Source organism: Rhinatrema bivittatum, chromosome 16, assembly GCF_901001135.1.
Source record: "Rhinatrema bivittatum chromosome 16, aRhiBiv1.1, whole genome shotgun sequence".
NCBI classification, from domain to species: domain Eukaryota; kingdom Metazoa; phylum Chordata; class Amphibia; order Gymnophiona; family Rhinatrematidae; genus Rhinatrema; species Rhinatrema bivittatum.
In genome coordinates, this window is record NC_042630.1 from 15308728 (window position 1) to 15322295 (window position 13568).

Genomic DNA, 13568 nt, shown 5'->3' on the forward strand with positions numbered 1-13568 from the left:
GGGTGCTCGTTTTTACTTCCTCCCTCCTGTCAGGTCCTTATTGTGTTACCCTTATCACCTCTATACTCCAGCCCGCACCCTCTTTTTCTCTGGGTAGCACCTATATGATCTTGTCCAGAAGTGAAAGTGCTTAGCAAAATGTGTCCCCTCATTTTAGATCAGAGACACCCCCAGCCTTCTGGTCTGAGCCTCGCCAGGGAGCTGCCCTCTTCCTGCCCATCCCCATCTCAAACAGGTCTTATAAACACTGCTTCCCTTTTTTCAGGAGCACCAGAAGTATGAAGTATGCATTTGCAAAATCCTGTTGTAGTTTAGAGGGCTGCTTCTCATCCCAGTCCTCGGGGCACACCTGGCCGGTCACTTTTTCAGGATATTCACAATGAATAGGGATGAGATGGATTTGCATACATCTCATGCATATTCATTGTGGATAGCCTAAAAAGTTGGCCACTAGACGTTCCCCGAGGATTGGGTTGAGAAGCAGTGGCTCAGAGGCGGAGTCTGGGGCACAGCATTCTGTGGCAATTTTACATACATTTATATTATTTCATGTGCAAAAAAAAACAACGTTTGTATTGCATATTTTTCAACTGAATATTTTATTTGTAAAATATAATTTTGATTGTAAGTTTTTATTGAACACCAAAGCTGTACATGTTTTTAGCAATTTAACTTCACCTTCAGGAAGCATTTCAATACAGATCACTTCCGAAACTTGTTTGAATTTTTTTAATCTCTTCGTTTTTTTTTCTTTCCTGTCTTCTCTTCCCAGTGCTTCTTCTTCTGTTCACCTCCTTTCCATATTGTTTCTTCTCTCCCCATCCTCTCCAGCCATTCTTTCCCTCTCCCCTCACATCCCATCAGTTTTCCCTCCCGCTCCCACAACCTTCCTCTCTCCCACTGATGCCACGGCTTCTGAAGCCCAGATCTCTCTTCCCAGGGAAAAACAACAACAACAACAACTGGTCCATGTTTGCTTTGGGCAGGACCCAGGGTGGTCACCCCTGTCGGTTCCCTCTAAGTGTAGCCGTGGCTCTGGCAGCTGCGCAGTGGCCCGCCGTTATTTGCTTATTTTTAGCAGTTCCTGAAAAACAAGACGGTGCATAATTAGGGAAGGCAATGATCCTAAGAGAGTTTACCATGAGAATTCGGAGCTACCGCCCTGGGCCATCTGGAGTTGGGTGGCGTGGGGTGGAAATCCGAGGTGGGACGGGGGGGGGGGGGGGGGTTGGAAACAAGGCTTGTGGTCCTGAGCCCATTGGGTAGCGGTGATGGTAGCAGCTGGGCCGAAGGCAGGGAGGTGGCATGGTGGTGGCACGACAGGTTGGGAGTGCAGCGGAGGGCAATCTCTACCAGCCCGTGGCCGGAGATTCAGATTTGTGGCAGTGGGGGAACGGCGGGCCCTGCCCAGGACTCAGTAGAGCCCCTCGGAAAAGAGTCATTCCTGTAAGTGGGCAGGGAGGCAGGAGCGCCTCCATGCAAAGCCAACTAAGTGGAATATTGCAGCACATAGCGCCTGGGATTTTGGAGGGGGTGAGGTTTGCAGGCTGAAAAAATAATCAGACCCCTAATTCTAACAGGAGAGAACAGGGTTGTTGTTTTTTTTTTAAGAACCCAGTAAGTCCCAAGCCCTGAAGTTCTGTGGGGGAAATCATAGGGCCGATTATTTTTAGAATCGAGTTCTTGTGAACAGCATTCAGCCGCTATCGGGGTCCTTGATCGGCGCTGGGCCCCTTATCAGTAGGAAGCTGGCGCTTCTCAGGAAGAGGATGTGAAATGCTCTGACCACATTTAAACTCCCTCCCTCGCCGCCCCAAACCAAAGATAACACGGCAGATGTCCCCAGATAAGGAACGTAACCGTGGCATCATCTTAGACCCCCGATCTGTCCGTGCCTCATCAGGTAAAATCAGCGGTGCCTGCCACCTTTGCAAAACCCGGGATGTTGCGACACATAAAACCCCCTTTTGCAACCCGCCTGCCTTTGGGACGCTCTTACAAGCACCGATCCTTCCTGCTTTAGACTATTGCAACTCTGCCTACCCTGGTCTCCCTCACTACCCACTTAGACCTCTTCAGTTAGCCCTGAATGCGGCTGCCCGGTTGCTCGCCGGGACTTAAGTATCGCTCCTGTCCGACAGCGGATGCAGTGCGAGTTGGCAGGGACCATCCGCAGCCTTAGCGATAATGCTAACTCCACCTGGATCAGTTCAGTCCTTGAGTTATCTACCCCTTCCCGAGCCCTATGATCATCTTCCGTCCTATCCATTACTGGTAAATGGGCCACCTCGATTCCCGGGCCTGCTCTCCGGAACTCCCTCGCTCCACTGGTGCGCTCTTTAAAAGATCCGAAAGAATTAGAAAAAAAAAAAGCACTGAAAAGGCACTTTTTGGGAGCAGCTTTGCCTCCAGACGGCTGGACTTCCTTGCCCTTCCCGTCGCAGTAGCGGTACAGTCTTCCTCCTGGAGGCCTTGCCCTGGTTTTATGTGTGGTATCAACGCTGAGCCTTTCTGTTTTCTTTTCATCTGATTTCCTCGCTGTTTCTCTCATGTTTTAAATTATTATTATGTGTGTGTCGTTGGAAACCCCCCCCCACCGAACCGTGGAAGGCACGGGCATTTAAATAAATAAATAATATATATATACATAGGGACCCATTTGGCCCAACTTGTCTGCCTGGCGGCTCCTGCTCGCACGTCCCTAGGTGAGGGGAGGCGGGCCCCCAACCTCCACCCTCTCCCATATCCGCATCCGTGATCTCCCCACGCTACTGGGGAGCTCCTCAGCTGCAGGACTTAGGTGTCAAGGACTCGGAAATCGGATGCCTGCTGTGTACAGAGGATCAGGCCACCCTCTCCCTCGCCTTAGAAAGCCTACACGGAAACCGAAACCTGCTAGGAGACACCCGGAGGAAACGAAAATGATGGTTTTCCAGAAAAGGCCAAAAGGTCGCCAACACAAATAAACAAGAAGAAGTTGAGCGTTGGCTGGACAATACGTAACTCGACTGGAGACTAAATGCATCTGGGGATTTTAAACTGGCCACAAGACACTACAAGAAAAAGCCCTGAGATCCTTATATACAACAAAGAAACCTCTGAACAAATACAACTCCCCTGATGAAACTACTATAACAATTATTCAATAGCATCATTCAGCCGCTATATGGTAGTGAGATAATCTGGGGCCTATTATTAGTCCCAAACTATACAGAATGGCACAGAATCCCAGGAGAAATCCCACACCTTCAGTTCTGCAAACACAGAAGCATCCCGAATCATGGCTGCAGAGCAGAATTGGGACACTTCCCCTTGCTGATCACCATGCAAAAAACAAAAAACAAACAATATTCAAATTCTGGCAGCTCAATACAATAACTGCGACACCAACTCCCTTCAGCGCCAGGCGCACTCTGTGATGAAACAAAAAAACCCTGCAAAAACCACACTCGGCATCCGTGCAGAAGACCTGCCGTACCAATCCAGCATTAACACTAGGATCAAAAACAACTATGAAAAGGCAGCAATGCAAATATCGCCACATGCCCTAGAACACCAATATACTTCCTGTGTGGAGGAGCAAAATTGGAAAACAGAACAAACTGGCCTGCTATGGATCCAGGGATGGATTTGATTGACTGCTGTCCTAGGCACTGATTTGGTGCTGGTGCCATGTACCCCTCTTCCTTGCAACCCCCCCCCCCCCCCCCCCCCGGGCAAACCTCCAAGCTCTGTGTGATGCCCCTGGACCTCTGCTCCAGTAGCCACCCTCAAAGTGCAGTGAGTGCAGGGACTGAACCCTGGCTCGCAGGCCCTGCTCCGACATGCAAGCCCACAGAGAATGGGGCCAGCAAGCACAGCCTTGGCTCCTGGCTCACTGCACACGGAGAATCGCTGCTCGAAGTCCGGGCGATGTAGGCAGTGGGAGGGGCAGGAATTTGCCGCCCGCCAAATTTTGCCGCCCTGTGCGTAATCCCGGCTTGATTCCATGCACCCAGCCCTCTCTTGAGTAAAGAACTATTTTTCTTCGTGTTTCAATTTTATATCGTGACGCATGGTCCCTGAATTTCTGATTTCCATGGAAAATCCCCTTTTCTCACCTTTCTTTCCTCCAGTGAGTTCATTTTGAGCCTCTCTGTGTAGGGGTTGGGTTGCGCCATTTTGGTTGCCCTCTTCTGAACTCCTTCCCTTCCATCTCTGGGCTCGTGTCACCTGCCCCTTTGCCCTCATCCCATAAGGTCTGGACCTCCACTTGACAAATAGCAGGCTTTTCTGGATCTTTCTTGTCATGAAAGGCGATATTCATCTGCTATTCATTGTGTTTTGAAACGCCTTAAAGTTTAGTTGGAAAAGAAAGATATTTGGAGCATGCAGGAGGAGGAGCCAGCTTCCCAGCCCCAAAGGGTCAATCGGCCTTAAATATCTCCTCCCCCCCTCCCCGGGAGATCTTAAGAACATAAAAATGACCATGCTGGGTCTGACCAAGGTCCAGCGAGCCCAGCTTCCTGTAGATCCAGTTCCTGTTACTCCCCAATGGCTATCCTAAATCTTCCTGGCTAACGACTCTTTCCGGACTTTTCCTCCACCTTGTCTAAGCCTATTCTAAACCCAACCCGGCTGGTGACCGCCTTTTCTGGCAAACATATGAGCGGTGGAGACGCAACCCAGGACCTCATCCATGCAAAGCATGCTCGCCAACGTTGAGCTACATCCCCCTTATATATTAGAGCTACTCAAGAGTATCAACCAGCAGAAGGCAAAAGTATGGGTGAAACCGTACGAAACCACAACGCTGAATCACTCGGATAGGTTCAAGCACCCAATTACGATACTGACTATAATAGCACGACCTCTTATACTGTGCCCATCAGATCTCTGAGCATCATCATGACTTAGAGAGTTTTGAATTTTTATGTGAAAATGCACATAAAAGCGAAACATATCTGGAGGAGAAGAATGGCCTTCAAAGATGGCAAGATACGAAGAATGCGGTTATTCCACAATAACGTTCAAGATCAGAGTTGCAGGGAGGTGGTGTTAACGAATCCCCATCCCCGATGTAGCAAAGCCCTTTATAGCACAGTGACCACTGACCACCACCCTTAGGCGATTTCTAGTTGGAGACTATGCACAGAGTAAATTACAAATGCGCGTTCTTCCTCAGCCTGCAGACAGTCACAATACAAGCTAGCCAGAAAAAAAAAAAAGGGGGGTAATATGGCAAAAACAGGGAGAGGTCGTGGAGGGGACTGGAAACTTTCTCCACATGTGAAGTCAAGGCCGAGTGGAGCAGAGCTGGTGAGAGAGGGGCTGCTCATCACTGACCGGGTAAGAATCAGCCCAGTACCCCTGCATCCCAGCGGGGTTGGGGGCCTGGTTTCCTTAAATTGTCCCCATAATGCCAGCAGGATCTCAGGGCTGTGCGTTTTTACAGGCTCATTCCTGGAGTGGGAGGTTGATCGTGATTGTGGAACGTAATGGTCAAAATCTCAGGGGGGGGGGGGGGGGGGGGGGGGAGACCGTGTGGGTCCGTACCCCAAATCTTCTGGGTTCCCATCGACGTCTCTGCCGGTTAGATTGCATTTCTAGCCTGGCGACAGGATGCAACATATTTGGCTGCTGTTTCCCAGGATTAGATGGAGGTGGGAGGTGTCTTGGTGTTCTAGTGCCCGGTGGGATATTTTGCAATGCTGCTCTTACATCGGTCGGGCTGTTGCTGGGAATTTGTGCTTTGCTATGGCAGGTTTGCAGGGTTCTGTGCTAATCCACCAGAATATTTGAATATTCCTTTTTTGTACGGCGAGTTTCTATTTGCAGAGCTAGAGGGGCAGGGTTTCTGTCTTGGCTTAGTGATAGACCCCATCTTATGGATATCTCCTCCTTCTCTCATTTCTGTGTCGTCCCCCCCCCCCACCCCCCGTTTTCTTCCGCCTCCTTTCTCCCTTGTTGCTATCTCTCCTTCCTGTCCTCTCCTTCTTGGTGGGGGTGGGAGGGGGCACAGTAGTTCCAGCTGAGCCTCAGTTCTAGCACCATGTGCCTTCATTCTCAATCACTTGGGGATTTTTTCTCTATTTTTATTGACACAAATCTTGCCCTTGCAGCAATGTTCCTAAGGCTGGGAGCCATACACCAGGGCTCCCTTCCTGTACCTTGTATCATGGGCTCAAAATCCAAGCACCCAGGGCCACCCTTAGCCATGACCACAGCTCAGCATCCCAGGGTGTAGAAGAACTGGTCTGATGAGTGTTTAGGAGTGGGGGGTCTAAATCCCACTACTGACACTGCACGAGTTTGCTTTTTCATATCTGTGTGTGTGAGTGTGTGTGTGTGTGTGTTTGTATAGATATAGATAGATATGCACACAATTGTGTGTGTGTTACTGTATGATTGCATGTTTGTGTATGAATGTGTATGTGTCTGCATGATTGCATGTTTGTGTGTCATTGCATGATTGCATGTTTGTGTATGAATGTGTATATGTCTGCATGATTGCATGTTTGTGTATGTGTGTGTGTCACTGCATGATTGCATGTTTGTGTATGAATGTGTATATGTCTGCATGATTGCATGTTTGTGTATGAATGTGTATATGTTTGCATGATTGCATGTTTGTGTGTCACTGCATGATTTCATGTTTGTGTATGAATGTGTATGTGTCTGCATGATTGCATGTTTGTGTGTCATTGCATGATTGCATGTTTGTGTATGAATGTGTATATGTCTGCATGATTGCATGTTTGTGTATGAATGTGTATATGTTTGCATGATTGCATGTTTGTGTGTCACTGCATGATTTCATGTTTGTGTATGAATGTGTATGTGTCTGCATGATTGCATGTTTGTGTATGAATGTGTATATGTCTGCATGATTGCATGTTTGTGTATGAATGTGTATATGTTTGCATGATTTGCATGTTTGTGTAAGAATGTGTGTGTGTGTGTGTATGTGTAACAAAAGGTGACTCAAAACATGAGGCAGCATTATGGGAAGAGGTGTCGTTTGCATTTGCCATGGTGATTAGTATAAAGGAGGTTTCGGAGAGCAGATGTTGATAAGAGGAGACAAGGATCTGTTTGTGCTCAGTGCCAAAACACAATAGAAGTACAGTCACAGAAGTTAATTTCTGGGCAAGAGCCAGGCACACACACGCTGCAATATCACACCTACAAGCGCACACACACGCATATGCACTGTCATATTCACATGCAGAGATGCACACCCAGCATCGCATCACACACACACACACATACCCTGTCACACTGCACACACATTCAGAATCCGATCACGTTATTGGCATGGCAGTTTTACATGTTTTACCAAAGTCATGTACAGAATGAGTGAAATAAAAGGAGAAGGAAAAGAATTATAAAAAGATAATAAGTCGAGCAGAGGTACAGCACCTGGAAAGTACAGCTTCAGAGACCTGTCTTAGGTTTAGTGCTGGTCCATATTGCCCTTGGTCGTATTGTGCTGCTCTAGCTGCTGTTTCTCCTGTCTCTCCGGGGATTAGACGGCGTTTTCCCTGCTCATTCTTTTTGTAGGAAGTCTTAGATTTTGTCTCTCAGCTTTGGAAAATGTGTCTTTCTGATCTCTTTGTATTTTGCACAGCACAGGAGTTAATGCATTTCTGTTTCTATTTCTCCAGTGAGTCGTTGTTTCCTGGGGTTTCCAGTTCCGTTTTTGCCTGCATCTTTCTATTTCTAATCGGTGATCACTTATCACTGTCGGGCTGATACAGTAAGGAGCGGTAGGAAGAGCTGCGTTAGTGCTGGGCGCACCCGCGTTTGCCGCACGCACAGTCCGGCTCACCTACCGCTCGATACTGTATTTAAATAGCTTGCAAATGCAAGCCGCGTCCAAGAAGCGTCCGTGAAGCGTTAGGCCTGCACAACCCATTTTACTGTATAGGCGCTTTATACAGCGCCTATACAGTATCCTGGGAGGCGGGAGCCGGCAGGCGCGCGTTCATCGAGCCAGAGGGAGCCGGCGGCGAAAGCGGCCTCCAACAGCCCCTGCCGGCGCGAATGAATGCACGCCTGTATACGCCTGTGCAATTTGGGTGCTCAAGGCGTGACGTCACACTTGACGCCAAACGTCATGACGTCACGCTTTGAGCGCCCAAATTGCACAGGCGTATACTAGCGTGCATTCATTCGCCGCCGGCAGGGGCTGTTGGAGGCCGCTTTCACCGCCGGCTCCCGCCTCCCTCGATGAACGCGCGCCCGCCGGCTCCCGCCAGTAAGTTTACTTTTATTACTCTTTATTCACTTTTGTTTTAACTTTTGCCCTGCGCCTTGCCTCCTTTTTCGCTTTCGTTGCTTCGGGAGGAGGGTAGAGAGGACTGGGCTGTCCCTTTTTCGCTCACCGGCCAGGGCAGGTGAGCAAGGCTGGGGGAAAGTTTGCTGCCTACCCTTACCCCTGCCTCTAACGCAGGGGTAAGGGTAGGCGGTAAGTTAGCAGGTTAAACGCGCAGCAAAACTGCAGGTTAAAAAGGCGATAGTCGGGGCGCGCGTTACTGAATGTGGGGGGGAATAGCTAATCCGATCGTTTACATCTCATATACATGCCGCGGGCAGAAAGGGTTACTTGTTGATTTAAAGAGGCGGTAAGGATGGGTTAAAGGGGAAAGTGGATTGCAGGTTGGGTTAACGCGGCCAAATTGTGAGTAGAAGGCGGGTTAGAAACAGGGTAACCGCGGCCGCACTTTACCGTATTGACCTGTGTATTTGCTTAGAGTCTCCCTGTTTCCTGCATTTGTGACCGAGGTGAGGTACTCTGCTAGCATGTATTTTCTGCGTAGGGATCTGTAGCAGTCCAACTTATTCTATTTTCCAATTTGCACTTCCCAGTAGGAGGTGTATTGGTGTTCTGGGGCAGACTGCACTAGTTGCATTGCTGTCTTTTCATAGGCTGGGCTGTAGTTTGAATTTTGAGTGTTAGTGCAGTGAGATACACACACACACATACATATACACAGACGCACACACACACACAGATAGTGTCACATCACATTCCGGGGCTGGCTTTGTGTCTCTCCTGCAGGTGCATCATGGGACCCCCTTCAGCAGAAAAGGCCAGACTGGGAGTACAGGGCCCCCCCCCGCACTGACTCTGAGACTTTGAGCCTCTCCTCTGCTTTCCCACCCCTCCTCCTTGTGCTTTTCTGGGACCTGCCGTGCTGTATTCAGCTCAGAAATTTTGTCCCTGCGGAAAATCAGGATGAGGGAGTGGAGCACGTTTTCCTGTCATTCCAATAGTTCCTTTCTTAAAGTGAATGGCTGCACGTTTATCGGTGGGAGGGAGAGGGAGGGAGTGGCAGGGGAAGGCACAGCACTCCCCCCCCCCCCCCATGATATACTTAAATTCAAGACTGTTTGGTTTTTTGGGGTTTTTTTTTACAAAAATACAATTATATTTTATTGAAGAGAAAAGTTTACAATTTCAGTCCTCTGAAGGGAATACTAACAAAAAACAAATACTGTATTAGTCCACATATGAACAAATCACACATCTGTGGAAACTGCATTTCATCATGAGCTTTAAGCTTTAAAGGAAACTGCGTGCCCTCTGGGTGCCATGCAGTTTTTCAGAAGTACACACCACAATGTTTTTTCCCTATCAGGCAGCGTGGATTTGTGCACACATACACATTTCCATAACTGTGCATGCGCTGTCATTTTCTTGCCAAACAAAAGTCCAGATTAAGCTTTCTCTTGTCATTGTTTTTATTTTTACAAATGGTGTTGACCTGTCTCTTACTTCTCAGTGTCCTGTGACCTCTATCTTTCAACTTCACTCTTTTCACCTCCATGCATTTGTATTTATTTATTTATTTATTTATTTTACTTTCCCTCACAGCTGTTTTCCCTTCCTTGCTCTCCTGGGCACACTACAAACATATGTGCGCTCTAAACCCAATGCGTAAGCTACAGCTGCACACAAGCAACTCTTCTCACACATGCTTCATTCCCACCACTGCCCAAGCAGCAATCGTTCCAGGGCTAGTATGGAGGCTCCTGCTCGAGAATTGGAGGGGAGTGGGAGAAAGAAAGAGGAAGACAATCTCTCTGGGGGCTGAAAGGAGACCCCTAGTACTTATGAACCCGGGGACAGGACAGCAGAAGGAAGATGGCTTCCCCTGAGTTCCAAATGAGGTACAGAAAAGCAGGAGCAGAAGGATAATCTCTCTAAGAATACAGGGACCTGGCACTGGGGGGATTAGAGGGAGCAAGACGAGCTTTCGTGGAAAGAGCAACGAAAAACAGAAAGCAGCTCATGTGCAAGGCCCCTCTGGAGGGGACTCCATGCCTGACAGGGGACACTAGCACACAGTGATGCTCACCTTGCACTGCTCGCAAGCTCTGTTTATTGTGCACTATTGAAAACAGAAGGAACCCCATTACCCAATCCCATTATTAAACTGAAATCTATAATCCAGCTAACAATTTTGAATAGTGATATCCCTGAATGTGCTATCACATCTTGATAAAAGTTCATAAAATTTAACAGTGGTTTATTTTCAGTCCTGTGCATGTTTATCCCTTTGAACCGTAATGCATAGCAGTGAAAAAGAAAGTCTAACCATCCGTTTCACTCGGTTACCTGCCGAAGAAAGACACTGACTTCATCAGTGACATCACTGTTCAATGGGACATATCTTTCCATGCAAACTGGATTTGATATTCCAGTGATGTAGGGAAAACATAAATGGAAAGCTTTATTTGATTGTACAGCCATATTGCTCTTACACTGCTGTTACCTTCCACACCCTTTACAGCCTGCACCAAAAGCAGTTTCGCTTTAAATCAGGACTTCTTGGAGTATGTAAAGTTGCCTCCCTGTAATTCTCAGCTCCTTCCTGCACACATTTATTTTCAAGGGAGCTAACTGGTCCATTTTTGCTAGAATATCATATACCAAACCAATCAATGGGAAATAACTAACATTTTTCCAATCATGACTGCTTTCAGGAAGTCAGGAATTTGCACTTAAAGAGCTTGAAAGAATGAGCTTGGCAGAAAAGCTATTTAGCTGACAGAATCAGAGCATAACTACCCCACGTATTCATCTGAAATGCTGCACGGTACCCAGAGGGCATAGCTTTCTTTATCAGATCATAAGCAGATGAACCATAGCATTGGCAGCTCAGATTATTCAGTTCACATGCCAATACACATTTCTGTATGTAACCTTGATTTTTTTTTTTTTTAAACGTTGTGAATGGTGGGATATAAACTGCAAAATGTTTGTCTTTCCTTCCCCGCCCCCCCCTCCAAAAAGGACCCTATGTCCTCAAAGCGATTGGCACGCCATATTTCCACGGATACCTGAAGCTGGGGGCTTTAGTTTAAATATGTGGTATGTGCTATCTGAAAAACACAAAAGACAAGTGGAAAAAAACCACCTCTGTATATTATATACAATGAACACTAGCTATAGGGATATGAAAATCAGTCGTACTTCTTTTCCTCCATTATAGATCAATAAACTGAACATTAAACTTGCTTAAAGCAGAAAACTTCATGGAATGAGATTTTGGTTCCTATTCAGTGGGGAGAGATAGCAATAGTATACTTTGAGGTATGCAACACTTCATGAAAACAACATGGATTCACATATTTTATATTTTTCACTTTCAATTAGCTCTTTTCCTCAACTGATGCCCAACTCTTTAAAACAGAGATGGTATATGGGGGATAGGAGAAGGTAAGCTGAGGAAGGTTGGGTTTTTTTTTTCCCGCTGCTACTGCGCTGCTCATGTCACTAAGGGGAAATCCAAAAACCCTTGTGGTCTTCCTCATTTAAAGTTCCATGATGATCTCTAATGGGCTCAAAGTGTAAAAGAAATATATTACTCATATTGTTCAGTGCATGGCTATTTCCTCCATGTGAGCTTTCAGTTCAGTCTTGTGTCAGGTTTATGATGGTTTTGTTGCCCATAAATTTGCCCAGAAGCCTTTGCTCCGCACTGATGTTGTGGTATGCATTCTCCTTCATGAGAGACATGGTCTCATTTCCATAATAGTGCAATGAGCTGTTTTGGGATGTGAAGTTATATTTAAAGCCTGCTATATGAACCTCATTACAAATATGAAGTGCCAGGGCAATAGCAATTAGACCAGTTGTTGGATGAGTACGTGTTTTTGATTTGGGGAACAGTACAGGAAAATTAAGCATCTCATGTGCTACTTTTCGAAGAATAACAGGGTTGAGTATCCTGACTTGAGTGGAAGGGTATATCATCTTTAAGGCTGGTTTCCTCCAAAAGCCACGAGTACTCGCACGTCTGTGTTGCAGCAGGTCTGACAGCCACTTTACATCACGAGGCTTGAAAGTCAAGAGCACCACGGTTGTGTTGGGATCGTAGTGAATGGGATCTGAAAATACGGATTCTGGATAGCAAAGTCGGAATGTCGTTTTTCTCCCCACATCCTGCTCATATCCTATCACGGGGGCATCGTTCATCCGTATAATTATGTCGTAGGAATCAATTTTTTCCCCCAACGTCTTGTTTCGTAGAATCCCCCCATTTCCAACAACAATGCACCGCTTGCAAGGACATTTCTCGACCTCTGCAGGAAGATGGCAGTTTTCCAGTTTCGCCAGGGCTGCTTTAAAAAAACTTTCTCCTTTCCGGACTCCATAGGGCAAATTGAATTTATTATTGCCATGGATAATATTCTGCTGCTGAAAACTGTCGGAGCACAAGAATGGCTCCACGTCGGACATATTCAAAAGAAAGCGGAAGTTCTGATTGAAGCAAGTTTCTGCTATTTGGACCTTATCCACGTTGATGGCTGGCACCCAGTTAAAACTTGTCTTTTGAAGAATGCAGTGAAGGTTGAAATTCAAAAAGACAACAATCAGCGTTACTGCCAGCAGAAACTTTCTCAGGACCGGATGAACCTTTGGCATCCTTGCTGATTTGTCAGGCAGATCAGATTAAGCCATTTTCTTTCCAGTTCTCAAATACATTGGTATTAGTATAAACCAGATTCACTCAGCTCTCCTTCTCTAACCCTCCTTAATGAAGGCTGCAGCTCCTTGCCTGCAGCACAGCCCAAGCCAGTTGAATGTGATGGTTTCCTGAATGAAATCCCTCAGGCCTGGCACCACACATTTGACTCTTGCTTGCTTATGGGTGGACACAGGATGCATCCAGCTCCACACGCATTGCTTGAGATGGGCTCCTCTTTGCTCGGTGCACAAAGGGAGAGATTCTTAAAAAAAGACCGAGAAGCTCACGGGGCCGAGAGGGGAAGTGGGAGCCAGCAACGCGGCTTTCTTCCCTCGCTCCTGCTCCTACTGCCGCTGCAGCGCCGGCAGAATCACGGGCCCGGCACCGAGCGCCATGGGAGGCGCAGGAACTACGAATCCCACGATGCACTGGGGGGACGGAGGGCCCTCACTCTGGCCTGGCCCAAAGGTTTCTCCTCTCCACCCCCCCCCCCCTTCCCCTCTGAGACTAGGCCCCGAGGTAGCTGTGAAAAGACAAAGGCTGCCTGTGATGAGCTGGGTGTGGGACGTGAAGGGAGGGGGATAGGAAGGAGGTGTGGGGGAGGGGCTG

General features: G+C 47.4%; 1 pseudogene; it reads right to left on the minus strand.

Moving 5' to 3' along the window:
* Positions 1–11410: 11410 nt before the first annotated feature.
* On the minus strand, positions 11411–13399 carry LOC115078189 (annotated as a pseudogene).
* Positions 13400–13568: the final 169 nt, after the last annotated feature.